The sequence below is a fragment of the Podarcis melisellensis genome, assembly GCF_964234715.1.
Source record: "Podarcis melisellensis genome assembly, chromosome: 1".
In the NCBI taxonomy this organism is placed as follows: Eukaryota; Metazoa; Chordata; class Lepidosauria; order Squamata; family Lacertidae; genus Podarcis; species Podarcis melisellensis.
Genome location: NC_138528.1, coordinates 38061488 through 38077705, shown reverse-complemented (window position 1 = coordinate 38077705; position 16218 = coordinate 38061488). Strand labels below are relative to the sequence as shown.

Sequence of the window (16218 nt, the reverse complement as noted above, 5' to 3'; positions counted from 1 at the left end):
AGAAGGATAGTGAAGCTGCAAGTTTGAGCTTGCCCTGATTGCTGACAAATCTGTTGTCGGTATGGTTGGACTCTCTCTTGACTTTCTTCCCAGTGTAGGTGACCTCTGGCAGTTTAACAACTTCCTGGAAAGATGCTGCAAATAAGCATAGAGTAAAGCAGTTTTTAACTTTCAGCTGCTGAGGGCTGTTCAAAGAGGGGGACAGTGAATGTTAAACAGCAATTTTTCAAACAGAAAAAATGTTTTAGTAGGCAGAGTTCTATCTCCCCTCTTGTAATAGAAGTATATTAGCTATCACATTATTTTCCCCTCTCTGCTCTTTGATACTAATATCATCATTTGCAGCAGCAGCATAGAAACACTAGGAATCGGAGAATGAAGTGAGTTTTAAAAAAATGAAACAAGGAATTCACACTGTGTTTCATAATGTATAACACCCCAATCCTGAATCTTCTTTGGAGGAAGCCAAATTTGTTTCAGTGGGGTTGCCTTCTATAGTATTAGCACCATAGCCCCAACAGTGCAATCCTATGCATAATTTCTCATAAGTATATCCTATCATCAACAGTTCTTACTCAAGTAAGTGTGCAAAGGATTGCAGTCTGAATCAAATCACTGAGGGGCTAATTTGTACACAAGGGCCAGTGTGGTGTAGTGGTTAAGAGTGGTAGTCTCGTAATCTGGTGAACCGGGTTCGTGTCTCTGCTCCTCCACATGCAGCGGCTGGGTGACCTTGGGCCAGTCACACTTCTCTGAAGTCTCTCAGCCTCACTCACCTCACAGAGTGTTTGTTGTGGGGGAGGAAGGGAAAGGAAAATGTTAGCCGCTTTGAGACTCCTTAGGGTAGTGATAAAGCGGGATATCAAATCCAAACTCCTCCACTCCACAATTGATATAAATGATGTGGCCTGTTCCTGTGTATATATCTGTGAGCCTAAATTTCATTTTCCTTTAACTTTTGGATAGGTATTCCATATACTCTATGGCATTGGGTGTGTGTGTGTAGAATTACAAAGCTATTTTTTGCAACCATTTCCCCTGAAAAAAAACTGAGCAAAACTGAGGGGGGCAGGGAGAGAGAGTAGTTGTTCTTAAAATTGCACCGTGTGGCCTGAACCAAAACTATGAGGAGACTGCAGAGAGGAAGAGAGAATTAAAAACCTGAATTCTTGGTTCAAATTCTAGCCTTGTATCCAGGATCAGCAAAATGGTTAGGAATATTTCCAAAACAAGGGTGTTTAGCTGAGGCCTAAGATAAGTGAGTGAGACAAGGCCTGTGGCCTGCTTCAGTCTAGTCTGAGGGGAGGCCTCTTGTTTCTTCAGGGTAACGGCAGCACCTCTAAATGACGGCCAGTGTTTTTGATTTAGCAGCACTTTGAGCCCGTTACAAATACTAATGTCCTCCTGCACCGGCTTAATAAGCTTTACTGTGGAGGATAGGCAACCCAGTCTCCATTGTCCCTGCAGCCCTTCGTATTTATAGCCACAAACTTTTGAATTGGCTCTGCCAATTCGGCACCATTGTGACTCTGTGAGGGCTAAACGACAGGGCCCAGAATCCTTTGAGCGAAGGAACGTCCTTCATAGCTGTAGCCTGTACACCGCCTGCCACATGTTCTCTTTGAGGGCAGGAATTCTCCACAGAATCAGCTTCTTTGTGTGTTTACCTGAGGTAAAAAATCATAATAAACAAATAAAGCAAAAGCTGTGTAACAGGCTCGTTACAAAAGCGCCTGACTTTAACACAAGCTTTGGACAGGTAAGGTGGAGGATGCCTTGACAGGCTTGATTTGTGAGAGACACCTCAGTTGCCGGGCAAGAGGAGAATTAAACGAAGGCCTGTCTTTGAGGAAATGGAATTTGAAGAGAAGGGAGAAGGTGACACAAAATCATTGACTCAGGGAAGAGAGCTTTTTGCAAAAATATGATATAAACATAAATATAAGCAGTTAACCAGGATGGCACAGACTCTTTATTATTCAGTGTACTTGCTCTTTACATTGTTGAGCACAGGAGTCCAGTAGTGCTTTATTTTCCTTTGGAACATCTCAATATCTCAGCGTACAGAGGCTCCTTCATGAGAGAAATAACGGGCCCTGCTTCTGTAACAGCCACACAAATAGTGCAAGTATAGGGGAATTAAGTCTTTAAACAGAGGAGGGGAGGGAAGTATTCCTTTTCTTCCTTTGCTTTTGCTTCTTGTGAACATGATGGGGACTGAATTTGGGATTTGTCATGCATTCAATTCAGCTGCAGCTACTAACTTCTAGAGCAGTGTTTTTCAACCTTTTTTGGGCAAAGGCACACTTTTTTCATGAAAAAAATCACGAGGCACGCCACCATTAGAAAATGTTTAATATTTTTTCTTTAATGGCAAACAAAAACGTTGCGGACCGTTCTCTGCTCAGCGGGGATTGATCCGCTGATCCCCGCTGAGCCGGCGGATGACAGCTCCGTCTCTGCACTGTGTGCAGAGAGGGAGATGTCAGAGCCCCGCTGCTCTCTATGGGGAATCGGATGAGAGCGGACAGGCGGTCCGCTCTCATCCGATCCCATCCGATCTGATCCCCACCCAGGACAGATGGAAAATAGGGTGGACACAGTCCGGCGCCCGCCTAGTGGGCGAAAATTTGACTTTTTTTAAAAAAAAATCTTGAATTTTTCAATTTTTCCCACGGCACACCAGGCAGCATCGCTAGTGTGCCGCGGAACAGTGGTTGAAAAACACTGTTCTAGAGCATGAAAATGACGACAAGGGAGAATGAGATGGATATGGGGTGTTACTGAGAAATAAGAGCAAGCTAACAAGACCCAAATGTGCTAAGAATGGAGAAAAGAGATGTGTATTTTTACATGAATACGGGAGACAAACTCAAATAACTAAGAACAATGCTTTTGTGTGTGTGTGTGTACCTAATTCTTACATAGTTGCCAGCATTTTCCCAGACATTTCCATAACATTTCTTACAACTAGAAATGCTTGAAAACTAATGAATATTATATTTCTTTCTGTTGCCACAGTGTATGACCTCATTTTGCTTAGCATAGCCTTGCTGGTCAAATCAGCTGACTTGCATGAGGAGAAAGAAACATATTTGTAAGATACTTCTGGTATTTTGCTTGTGGGTGTTGCCTTAGCTTGCTTGTTTACTTCTATTTTAGTAACTGCTTGGAAAAATAAGGCCGATTTTCAAAAGCCATTATAATCAACAATTCCATACAACATAAAGGTAAGTTTGGGGTGATTATTATTATTTGCACTTAACAGCTAAGCAGAACACTTTATTTTATTACTGGACCATTTAACTTTATCTGCTGGTTATCTTTTTTCCTATTTTAATAAATAAATCACATTTTTCTTACTAAGTACATATTTCAGTCATCACCAGCAGTGGTAGTAATTGTTTCTTTTTTGAGACAAGTGTCATCTGTGCTGAATCAGATATTCTCAGAGAGCAAAGAAGTGAGTTGGTAGTGGGATTCGTTAGGAAGAACAGAGACATTTAGATAATAAATAAAAAAGTTAGTGATTGTTGAGAGCTCACTACAGTTTATGCCTTCTTGCAACAAATGTATTAAAAAAATTATGCTTGATCTTATCTGTTAGCATATTTCATAGAAATCAGTCTGCCCATATTTTTATACACACACACACACACACACACACACACCTTCTGGCCTCTATTCCCCCCCCCCCCAGACCTTTCATATCTCCATAGGAGACAACCAGGTTAACTTACTCAGACTTTCCAGAATGTATCTTTCATTGAAGTAAATACATCCTTGGATTTCTGGCTTAGGTTCATGATGTTAAAGCTGCCTAAAGATTTCATTCATGTATATTATTCTTTAAAATAATTGTATCTAAACCTGGCCTTTTCATCCAGATTGGAATCTTCAAGTTAATTAATAATCTTGACACCACATCCACATTCACTGAAGTCTCAAATGAGGTGTACAGTGCAACATCAGCTGTAACACCATAGAATCTGTTTCCATAGATTTGGCTTGAAGATATGGATGAGGTGCTTGCAACAGTGTGACCAACCATTTGTTTCCTCAACCCTTGACTCTCTTATTAAAGTTTGCCAAGGAGGTATGACCAGATGGATCAAGGGTGTGGTCAACGCATCCTTGCAGTAGGGTGTGGTCCTGGCCACCTTGAAAGTGGCAGTGATCCAACCACGCTTGAAAATACAAGCACACCTGGACATATCAGTTTGTGACAACTACCACAAAGTCACAAATACCCTCTTTGAAGGAAGGTGATTGAGAAGGTTTCAGTGCAGCAATTGCAAGTGCTCTTGGATGAAACAGATTATCTGGACCTATGTTTGGGTTCAGGCCTAAATAAGCCTTGGTTGCCCTGATGAAAAAACAATGTGGATTGTCAATTAACTTCCAGGCCAGATTCAAAGATAGCCAAACATTGGATATAATGTTCCATAGTTGCAAAAGTTAATGTTGTTCCTGGACTGAAGTAACACTTTTTGGATTCTGTTATTAGATATCTGAGCTGGCATCAAGAAGAGTTTGTTAAATTGACTCCTTCTAAAAAAGTAACTCTAGGATTACTGTATTTTAATATATTGTTGGAAGCCACCCAGAGTGGCTGGGGAAGCCCAGCCAGATGGGTGGGGTGTAAATAATTATTATTATTATTATTATTAGGAAAAGGTATAGTTATATATAGGGACGCGGGTGGCGCTGTGGTCTAAACCACAGAGCCTAGGGCTTACCGATCAGAAGGTCGGCGGTTTGAATCCCCGCAACGGGTTGAGCTCCTGTTGCTCGGTCCCTGCTCCTGCCAACCTAGCAGTTTGAAAGCACGTCAAAGTGTAGGTAGATAAATAGGTACCGCTCTGGCATTTCCGTGCACTGCTCTGGTTCGCCAGAAGTGGCTTAGTCATGCTGGCCACATGACCCGGAAGCTGTCTGCGGACAAACGCTGGCTCCCTCGGCCAGTAAAATGAGATAAGTGCCGCAACCCCAGAGTCGTCTGCGACTGGACTTAATGGTCAGCGGTCCCTTTACCTTTACCTTTATAGTTATATATGCTTGCTTTTGAAATGCTTTCATAATTATGGGTCTTCCTATGCAGTAATCACTTCTAAATGTGGTCTTATGTATAATCACAGGTGTACTAAGAAAATATAAATTTATGCACCACAACACTGAAGTATCATGAGAGCAGGGTTGCCATATTTCCAGAGGTAAAAATCTGGACAGTAATTGCCCGCTCATCCCCCAGCTATCTGCCGAGCCTGAGCAATCTGAGCCAAAGCCAGAGCCTGGGTTGCCTGCGCCAGAGCCCAAGACAGGCCCACACCCAAGCCTGAGCCCGAGCTGCCAGCATGCACACACAAAAATTAACCCCCCCAAACAAGCACATTTGCTTTAAATTGTAAAAATCCCCCAGATTGGCATGTAGCCCCCCCAAAAGAGTACATGGTTGAGATTCCTAGACATATGGCAACCCTGTATGATACCAGACCCCAAAGGCATAATCAATGGAATAATAACGCAGCTATCTATAGAAGCCCATTTTAAACCGGAAGCCCACCCACACTGCATTTGAAACTTGTAGGAATCAAGTTGTGTTGAGCTGTGGCATGAAATGCTTTTATTTTCGTCCCTTGGAAAGAGCTTGTATATCACTTCTTAGACAAGTTGTATTATGCCTAGTATTATTCAAATGCAATCTTGTATTTTGAAAACAAAAGTAAAAATAAATATGAGGAGGAGTCTTTGTTCTCCTTTAACCAGCTAATAAACAGCATAAAAGTGGTTTTAGGTACTATTGCCTAATGGTGATGTATACCCTCCTAATGTGAGTGTATACAAAAAAATCCCTATTTTATAATATCCTAGCTTTATTAAAGTAGATGACTGTCTACATGCCAGTTTCCATTCTGTCTATATACAAAAACTATATATTTACACATTCAATTTTCATATTTTGATAATTGGATTTTATTTGTAACACATTCCTTTATAGTTCTGTGTATTTTTGTAGAGATGCTGAAATATTAAAGGAAATTTAATCTGTAATCTGACAGTCTAGTAAATAAAATGCCTTTGTATCAAAACTTATTGAATTAACTCAACTAATTGTATTACTAGGGTGAAGATGGATTGTCTTTGTATCATCTGGGGAATAATTTGGTTCATCATACTGTACTTTATTGGATGGCCCATAAGCATATTCTTAGGAGGACTGTATGGATTTATAGTTCCTTTAACTACTTTGATAGGTCTAGATGATGTTGGGGAAATTTTGTTGAAGGGGGTGCATGTGGGGAAAGTGTGTGCTACTAATGTACGCAGTGGAAAAGCTCTCTGTTAACAATGAGACTACCATAATTATCCAGCATGTATTGTTGTCCAGTGGCAATGAGGTTTTATATGAATATTTGGTTTTCATCAGTAAAGTATAAAGTTCCCAAATTGTATTTGAAACGCAATTCCTATGTATGTTGCATTTGTGTGTAATGCACTGCAACTGGAGAGATCTGAATCAGAACCTCAGATTCTCAAACTGTGAATGTTCAGAAACTTGGATGCAAACAGCTTGCAAATATCTAATCAGAAAGAGAGAGTTATGAGATTTGTATTTCTCTGGTTTTGTGTTTTTTGCTTCGTGCCATAAATTATCTACGGTTTAAAATTGAGTCTCTCACTAAAGTGAATTTTGAATCTCTGTATACAGTTAATAATGTATAAATCAATCTGTATTAATTGTTGTTTATTATACTTGATTGTGAATATGCTTTAGAAACCATTGTTTTTGTTTCGGTTCTCTATAATGTAATTATTTAGGTATGTTAACACCATAAGACATAATAAAGCTACCTGAACTTTGTTTGTGCACACTGCATTTTAAATTCATATTACTGTTGTTGCTGATAAACCTTTACAGTATTTACTAAATAATATGAAAGGCCTACATTCTATTTATCTTGGAGGAACACATTAAACACAAGTTGATCAGCTCAGAAGCCATTATCTATGTCAGATCATAGTTAATGTTATCAGATTGTCTCTTATATTTTCTGTGTCCCTTGCTAAGCTGCAGAGGAGAGTTTCTTCCTTATTTGTCACCCAGTCTGTTGACCTTTTAGAACAAACAATGGTTATTCTAGCTTATGCTCCTGCTAAAATAGGAATTGGGACATTTCATAACATATTGTATCTTATTTATAATATTTTGATAAAGCAAAATTGCAATGCTCAAGGTAGCACCCAACATAGTTTAAAAGCAATTGTATAAATTCTTATATAAAAACTATAATCACAAAGGATGAGGAATCTGTGGCTGTCCAGGTTTCACCGGATTCCAGCTCCCATTTTCCCTGATCATTGACGATGCTGGCTGGGGCTGATGGGAGCTGCATGTCAGGCACCAGCTGGAGGGCTCCCTATCACCAGAACAGCACAACAAAAAGAAGAACCTGAAACAATATAACCACCAAACCTCCACAAGATTCTCCAATACATACGCCTTCACAAAAATGTGAGGCTTATGCAAATTTCTAAAGCTGGAGATAAACTTACATATACAATCTGCAGGAATTGTTTCTTAATATAACATTAATGCAATACAGAGAAAGCTTTTTGCAGTGCTAACAGGGGAACGGTATATACTACCTTTATACTTTATATGAAAGTGCAGTTTATAAATATTTAAATACTTAACAGCTTTTCTCCTTTCTCTGTCCTGTCACTGAAAAGCTTAAGAGAGCATGAAGTCTTAATGGACTGTGTTAATCTAATTTACAGAAGTCAAATGACATACTGATATTTCCACTACATATTTTTATTTATTTATTGTTCAATTTATATCACACTTCCCCTCTGAATAACTCCAGGCTCTGTACATGGCTCTCCCACTCCCCACTCTACCCTCACAGCAACTCTATGAGTAGGTTAAGCTGAGAGATGGGGACTGGCCCAAAGTCACCCATGACTGGAGGTTTGTCCAAGCGCCCCTGGAAAAGAGACACAGCCCACTCTAAAAAGTCAATGACATTGCAGAGTAAGGCACAGATAGGAAACCTTTGGCCCTCCAGATGTTGGACTACAGCTCCAGTTATCCCCAGTCATTGGTTGTGCTGGCAGGGGCTGATGAGAGTTGAGTCCAACAACATCCAGTGTTCATGTGAATAAAATAACTCTCAAGACCGTGCTTAGATTATAGAGAAGACAGAGGGCTCCAGACATCCTTTCTTTTTGTACCAGCTTCCCTCAGCTACTGTGTTGATTTGGCTAAAATTGGGGAGTGTTTGAGGAAGGAGAAAGAGGGGTTATAAGGCCTGCCCCTACCTTAACCCCCTCCAAATTTGGCAGCAGAAAGATGTTTAGGTAACATAATGCACACATACACACCACACCTCAGTTACACACATTACTCTCGGTTTTAGTCCCCATCTTACATAATTACCTATTCTGATCTGTCATGAGCAGGTGCCCTAGTAAGGCTGAACAGGAGAAGTGGAGTGGTACTCTAGTCTTTTAGATTTCCCTAAGTGTGACATCATACTGGTTACTTAGAAACAATGATGCTTTGAGCAGCCTGTAAGCATTCTATGAGGGGATGCCTGGATTTTTTTTTGTAAAGTCCTTCTCTTCAAAAGCCTGCTGATGTCTTCAGATCACAGTGAACACCTGAAAACTAAATGATCCATTTTAAAAGAGAATTGTGGGATATTTATATATATACGAGGTAAGCCATTTATTTATTTGGTGAGAAATGTACTTTGAGTTAAATGGGCGAGTAAAGAATAAGAACAAATAGTGGCAAAGTGGTTTGCAAGTCTGTTGTGCCCTTCATAATAGATATAGTAACCCTGTTTCCAGCAATGACCTGGTGAGATTTAGTAACCTGGTAAACTGTAAAGACCAGCAAGCATGAATGTTATAGTTGCTTAGGGAACCATAAGCTTGAAGGAACATGATAGTCCCAACATTTTATTTCAACATTAGCAAGGCAGAGAGGTAACACAGAGAGATGTGAAGCCCTATAACAACAACTCTGCCATTTTGTGTGTGTATCCTTTCCCCCCATAAGGACCTAAATGGAAAAATGAAAAAGGCTGGGGGGTGGGGGACAGGGAACCCCCCAAAATTACTAAACTTGGGTTTTCATAGGGAATGAAACATCATTTAAAATCAACTGCAAACCGCTACCTAATTGGCTTGCCAACCCACATACCTCCATCATACCTGGCTCAGGTTTCAACTTCTTTGCCCTCATGATCCATCCCAAAATGCCTCCATTCAGAATTTTCAGTCTCCTGGATTTGGTAGATGTAAATGAAAGGTAAAGTTATGTGTCATCCACATAGCTAACATTTTAACCCAAGGCTCCAGATGACTTCTTACAGCAGTTTCACAGGGATGTCAAAAGAAATCTGATCAAAAAGATGTCAAGGGACAAAATAGAACCGTAAGTCATCCCAAAGGTCAAGTCCCCCGACCCTTCAAAAAGGATCCAAGCAAAGTTAACTCCATGCCTCTTGAGTCCCATCTTGGCAAGACAGCCCAGAAAGATTGTTTAGGAGTATAATCTGGGAGTTTTTCAAGTGCCTTGCTCCTGCATAAGGATGGCTTCCCCCTTACCTAGGGTCAGACTTGATGTGGCATTGTTCATGTGACCATCATGGTCCTGAACTGGAGTGACCCAGGTGCAGCCAGCTTTTATTCCAAGGCGGACCAGAGTAAAGACTTCCTGACTCCCATCTGCCAGCCAGGCTCCACCCCATGATTAAGCAGTTCAAAATTCCAGGGTGGGTGGGTATCCTGCCAGCCCAAGCTGGCTTTCACCCCTTGGGGACAGTGGGGGGCTACAACCAGCCACCCCTGCCCACCCCCAAGCAGGGTAAGCAGTCATCTCCAAACCATCAAGCAGCCTCTTGTACAAAACATTGCAATAGCCCAGATATAATGCCAGTTACAAGAATTCACTGGCTATCAAACTATGCAGTGTCAATTCTTTCCACTTCATAATTCACATTGACTAACCCCCCACCAAAAAAAGAGAAAACTACCAAGAAATAGTGTGGGTTGCTTGGTCAAGAAGGATAGTGTCTATTTATCATGAAGCAATGCTAAGTAGGGAAAGGGGATAGAAAAGATGCAGATAACATGGTTGATGTGTTCGTATAAACCACAACTACATGAGCCCTCTCACAATATAATTTCATTTGCAGGAATGTTCTGACGGTTAGCAATAGTATGTTTTTAAAGGTTCGACACCTTATTTTCATCTGGCACTAATGCTGCTTTTAATTTGGTGTCACTAATAGCATATTTGAAAGGAGCGTGCTTGATAAGCAATGTCTGCTTATGATGAAGGAGAAGAGGAAGGGGACCCATATGAGGACATTACCGAGCCAAAATCAGCTGCTGCTGAATCACTCCTGCCTAAGGAACCTGAACCTGCTCCAAGGTATAGGCTCTTAGTTTTGGTACAGAATCTCCACATTTCATGCATTCCATTTCATGTACAGAACGATGTATTAATGCTAAACTAACGATATATTGCAGGCAAGAAGGTAAGTACCATATTTAAAGCAATTTAAAGACAAATCAGAATGCCATGTCTTCAGGATTTACAGTGCCAATTTATGCATGTTTATTCAGGAGTAAGCTCTACTAATACCTCCTGGCAAAGAGAGCTATATATGGCAAATGTGCCTTAAACTGCAACTCTATCCATATGTACCTGGGGTAAGTCCCATTGAACTCTGTGAGGTTTATTTCTGAATAGACATATGTCAGATTGCACTGATGGAAACCTAAGCAGCTGGAGAGGAAAATGAGTTTCTCATTTTTAGCTGACTTCCATGGGGGTTCAAAACATTTTGAGACTCTATAATTTGCAAGGTATATAGAATATAAATAAAATTCTTATCTTAGTACTTCTAGGCAAGTTACATGTTGCATGTTACCTGGATTACTAGAGGAAATGGCAGAACTTGTGTGTGGGTTTGCCACAGGCATCTGATAGGTCACTGTGAGGACAGGATGGGGTACTGGCTTGATTCAGCAGAGGTTTTTCTTACATTCTTAATTCCCTTCATCATGCATAGAATTGGGCTATGACTCTCATTGCCTGGATCCCATTTCTGACATATGTTTAAGCAAAGGGAGGAATAATGAGTAGTCTATATAAAGCTGTGCATGTCTACTAAGAAATGAGTCTCACTGTGTTCAGTTAGTCAATAGAGCATGAGACTCTTCATCTCAGGATTGTCGGTTCGATCTTCATGTTGGGCAAAAGATTCCTGCAATGCAAAGGGTTGGACTAGGTGACCCCTCGCAGTCCCTCTCCCAAATCTACAATTCTATGATTCTATTAAAATGTGCTATGAAAAGAGCAGCAGCAAAAAATATTCTAAATGATGTGTGTGTATGCTGAGCATGGTGTCCAAGATGTAAAAGGAACATAACTTGAAGAATGGTCAAGACGATAAAATACTAGTTAAAACTATTTGGTATCTTCCAGTATTTTGTGTGCCTTTCTTTGTTCAATGATAGAAAAGGTTATTTTGGCTTAATATTGATAAAATTCAAGGAAATGGCTTTAATAAACAAATAAATCCTGCACAGAATAGCTTGCTCATAATAGCAGCATTTCTTGTTGGATACAGGTATTTACCCTTGTATATTTGAATTCCATTCATGGGAAAGATATTGGAAGAGTGCTGCTATGTTCAAGTCTTTCTTACAGGTTTCCCATAGTCATCTGGTTGGACACTGTGAGAAGGGGATGCTGCAGAAGGGCAACTAGCCATAGTTGTCCCACAGAGAGAGATTCAGACTGAGTCTCAGGGTCACATCTGTCTCCACCACTCTCCTTTTCAATCCCCTCACTGCCATGATCCAAGCATCATTTCGGAGGGCTCAGTACACAATTGTAATGTGGGTCCCCTCCTAGACACACACAATGATTCCATCCAATACATAGAATTTCGTTACTCTCAGGAAAGAAAAGTTTATATTTAAAAATTCTAAAATTACATCTTCTGCATATTTGAAAGTAAACCATGTCCTAAAAAAAGAAAGAAAACCTGGCTTGAAGAAGAGTTCAACAACCCTTAGCTAACTATTTTGTAACTTTTGGTTGGTCCAAAATAAATAAATAAATATCCTGTCAATGTTTCGTCAAGGATGATGGCAAAAGGTATATCTGCTTGGAAAACTTTGCTTGATTGGTTCTTCTTTGTTATATGTTGCACAAGCAAATATCTTTTGTGATATTATTAAGTGTTTTTTAAAAGAAAATAATGTGTAGCTGTAATGAAAACATTTATATATATATTCAAAACAGTTAGGCTTTTATTTTGTTTTGTTCTAATGAACCAATATGAACACAAGCATTTTCCCTGCACAATCATGAAATATCTAAAAACAAAACAAAATAGCTGGTTTAGCCATTCTTGCCCCCCTTGCAGAATGATGGCAGGCTATAGCAACACTGGCTCTTATGGTCTTTTTGATGAGTGACCCTTATTGTTATGGCACTTTGTCCTGCCTTTCTGTCTGTGCACAAGGAACACTGTAGAGTGGCCTTCTGCCCTACTTTCCAGTCCTTTAGTGACTTCTTTCTGAAGGACTGTCATGTCCAAAGAACTATATCAAGGGAAAGCAGCAGAGACCATGAACTTATATTCAACACACAGTCTTGCCCACTTGGGTAAGATGTACTCTTTTTCTGCTTAAATGATTGCAATTATTTAAGAATTTGCATCTGTAAATATATATCACCATATGCAATTTTGCTGCAAATAAGTGTCCTCTTTTTGTGGGGGATGGGTTTATTTAAGAATTTGCATCTGTAAATATATATCACCATATGCAATTTTGATGCAAATAAGTGTCCTCTTTTTTGTGGAGGATGGGTGGGGTTAAAGTATCTAGTGGCCACCTTAGAATTCTTGAACTGGTAGGTCTTGAGAGATCATGTCACCTGGGGAAGCACACATTTCTGTCTCTCAAAAGACAAGGGCTGTTTAACTGCACAAACATACTTTCTCTAGGACAACAATTCACTGTTCAGAATGTTGCCTGCACTGCTTCTTAGCACTCCAGCAAATCCAGACAATGGGGACATAGAGGGAAATCAGTTCCTAGAAACATCTTCAAGCATAATAATCAATTTATCCCCCCCACACCTTAGTAATGATATTGCACCCTTAGCCAGACTCCTCTCCGCACCTTACCCTGCCCACATGGTAGGACCCTGTTCACTTCAAGGAGCAGTAGACAAGTGAACATCGTTATCTGAATGTGGGGTCTTCCCTGATGTTGCTGGATTATGCCCTCCTTAAAATGGAAAAGGAACAATCTAGGCTCATCTTTTTTTTATGGAGACAATCCATTGCACAGCCCCTTAATTGTCACGAGCCAAACTTTGAAGCTTGTCAGAGCCTCTGCCAGAACTGACCCTTATAAGTAGACATTCTGCAACCCTGAGCTACATTCAGCTTGGTGGCATTCCTAGATAATGTGTCCAGGGCATGGCCTTACAGAGGCTCTTTAAACTTTTTCTCGACCCTTGAGTTGCCAAATGGGACAGGTGCCCTGATCCGGAAGAAGATGGAGCCACCAAGAAACAGAGATGGGAAGGAGCTACTGCGACAGCCGAGCGCAGTCCCTGGTTGCCTTGGCAATGCAGAACTGATCTTTACCTGAGGCAGCCCAGGAAGCATTATAAGAGTTGGGAAGAGACCTAGGCCCAAACACAGTTTACCACTTGTGTCAAGTGAATGCCGCTAGTCCTCTTCCTAGCCCATATATTTCACATATACCTGTGTGATGCAGTGGTTAGAGTATCAGAGAAGGATTGCTGTGGCTTCACATTTCCACTCAGCTATGAAGATCACATGGCAATGATGACCACTTTGTCTCAGCCTAACTATTCTCACAGGATTGTTCTGAGGGTAATATGGAAGGAAGGAAAAATCATATGTACCAACCTGAACTCCTAGGAAAAAATATGGGATGTAAATATAATTAAAATAAAACATGGAGGGAGGGACAAGGCAGTTGGAATTCATGGAGGCAAAACACTGATGATCTATCAAGAAGTCGCTTCTTTAAATCAGATTATTGCAGACTACAAAAGGAATCCTAGCTTTGAATCGTCTGAATCTGCTGGAAAAGCAGTTCATCTGCTTGATAATATGTTAGCGTATTCTTGGTTGGAAAACCTGTTTCCCCCCTATGTGAAATCACAGTAGAAATGTACTTTAAAATGCTTCAAACTGAAATATTTTTGTTTCTTTATTGTGTCAGCACCCCACAGCCGCCAGCTGGTAGAATGGACTGCTGCTGCCTTCTGTGGAGTATCATCTGGTTGGTGGTGCTGGTGGCTTTTGCTTGGCCCTTGAGTGTGGCTATGGCAGCCCTTTATGGATTTGTATCACCCATGATTACCCTAATAGGACTTGATGATATCAGTGAGTCTCTGCTACAAGCAGTACATGTGGGACGAGAGTGTGCTCAGAACGTCAGAATGGGCAGGCCTATTGCTTGAAGAAAAGATCTCGCAGCATTAGGTGTCCCTTCCCTTTACCTGTATCTTATCACGAGTGCTGATCTGTAATTCTTCTTTTTCAACCATCTATATTAAAAAGTTCTTATTTCAATATAAAATTGGTTTCATGATATTTTTACCGATCCGCCATTTTAGCCATCACCACTATATAAATAGTGCAACTTAAACTATTGCAAAGACATCATCAGTTGAGATGGGCAATTTGCTTATTGATGCTTTAATTGATCAATACCAAAGTGGATTTTAGTGTGTGCATAAGAGGACATATTTTACAATACATTATAGTATTGTGTGGACTGTGCCAAAAGCAACAAGATTTGGCTCCACACTGGTAATAGATTTGGCTCCACACTGGTAAAAGGGGAAGGTTGATATCTTTTTGTAGAACCAGCTTCTGTTGGAGACATTGAGCATTTCCACATGGCAGATTCTGGTAGGTTTGGTGCTGCTTGTGGATGCAAGCTTTGTGCAGTGTCCATGTGACATTGTCATCATCAAAATGCCATCCTACATTCTTTTCCCATTTAATCCAGATTTACCATTTCTGTAGAAAATCCAGGAAGTGAGAAACACAAGAAGAGAACCTGCCATTTTCATGCCAACTAGTGAAACATGTTTAAGTGGCAGGGGTGGGGAAGAAATTAGATTTAGTTTACATTTTAATACAGAGCTTCCTAATTCGTACTTCCTAAAGCAATAAGCAAACCAAAACACAATTATCCCTCGAAGTTTGCAGTTGTCTGAATTTGGGGGTGCAGTTCTTCAACCAAATAATGTCTATACAAATGTTATATTAGGGACAGTGTGTATAGAAATGCACATATTTTTGAAAGTGACATTCAAAAATACATTATATTTTGGGAAAGTGGTTGCAGAAACATTTATATCAGGAAAAATTGCACACAAAAATGTGCATAGCAGGAGGAATTTGAACTAAAATTGTGAAAAAAATTAATGAGGACTTTTAATGAAGAAAAATAATTTGCCAGCTGACATAGAAATGTGGAGAACTGACCTCAAAACTAGAAAAAGGAGACACTGAGATTGACAGATTTGTCCATCCCTGGGAAATAGTAAACCCAGATTAAATGGGAAGGAAATATGGGATGGCATTTTGATAGGGATGGGTATTGTGTGGACCCTGAGGAAAAACTTCATTGCTGGAGCATTTTAAGAAAAAAGAAAAAAATGCTACATGATTTCAGTGTAGAAATGTATTTTAAAATGCTTCTGACTGAAATCTTTTTGTTTCTTTATTATGCCAGCCCAGCACCACCACCCACAACTCACTACTGCTGTCTTCTGTGGAGTATCATCTGGTTGGCTGTGTTGGTTTGTTTTGCTTGGCCCCTGAGTGTGGCTCTGGCAGCCCTTTATGGATTTGCATCACCAATGGTTACCCTGTTAGGATTTGATGATGCCACTGGATCTTTGCTGCAAGCAGTAAATTTGGGAAGAGAGTGTGCTCAGAACATCAGAACTGGCAAGCCCATCATTTGAAGAAAAGATCTCACAGCATTTTAGCATTCCATTCTTTCACAAGCATCTTTTATATGTATTTAGCACTAACAGTCCACCTGTATCTCTTCTTTTGACCATTCACATTAAAAAGTACTTAATTCATTATAAAAGTGGCTTTATGATATTTTTACCTGACC

General features: G+C 40.2%; 3 long non-coding RNA genes across 4 annotated transcripts; 2 read left to right on the top strand and 1 right to left on the bottom strand.

The window, feature by feature from the left end:
• The first annotated feature begins 1343 nt into the window (after nucleotides 1-1343).
• Nucleotides 1344-6861, top strand: LOC309356347. Its single transcript, XR_014162718.1, has 3 exons — nucleotides 1344-1672; nucleotides 3163-3230; nucleotides 6124-6861. It is a non-coding gene; the product is annotated as an uncharacterized lncRNA (long non-coding RNA).
• On the bottom strand, nucleotides 1955-8548 carry LOC309356420. Its single transcript, XR_014162778.1, has 2 exons — nucleotides 8441-8548; nucleotides 1955-2266 (listed from the first exon to the last, which is right to left on the bottom strand). It is a non-coding gene; the product is annotated as an uncharacterized lncRNA (long non-coding RNA).
• An 18-nt stretch (nucleotides 8549-8566) lies between these two features.
• Nucleotides 8567-16191, top strand: LOC309356352. Of its 2 annotated transcripts, none has more exons than XR_014162719.1 (3): nucleotides 8567-8722; nucleotides 10305-10447; nucleotides 15826-16191. It is a non-coding gene; the product is annotated as an uncharacterized lncRNA (long non-coding RNA). The 2 variants fall into 2 exon arrangements; XR_014162720.1 differs by lacking the exon at nucleotides 15826-16191 and adding an exon at nucleotides 14299-14658.
• Nucleotides 16192-16218: the final 27 nt, after the last annotated feature.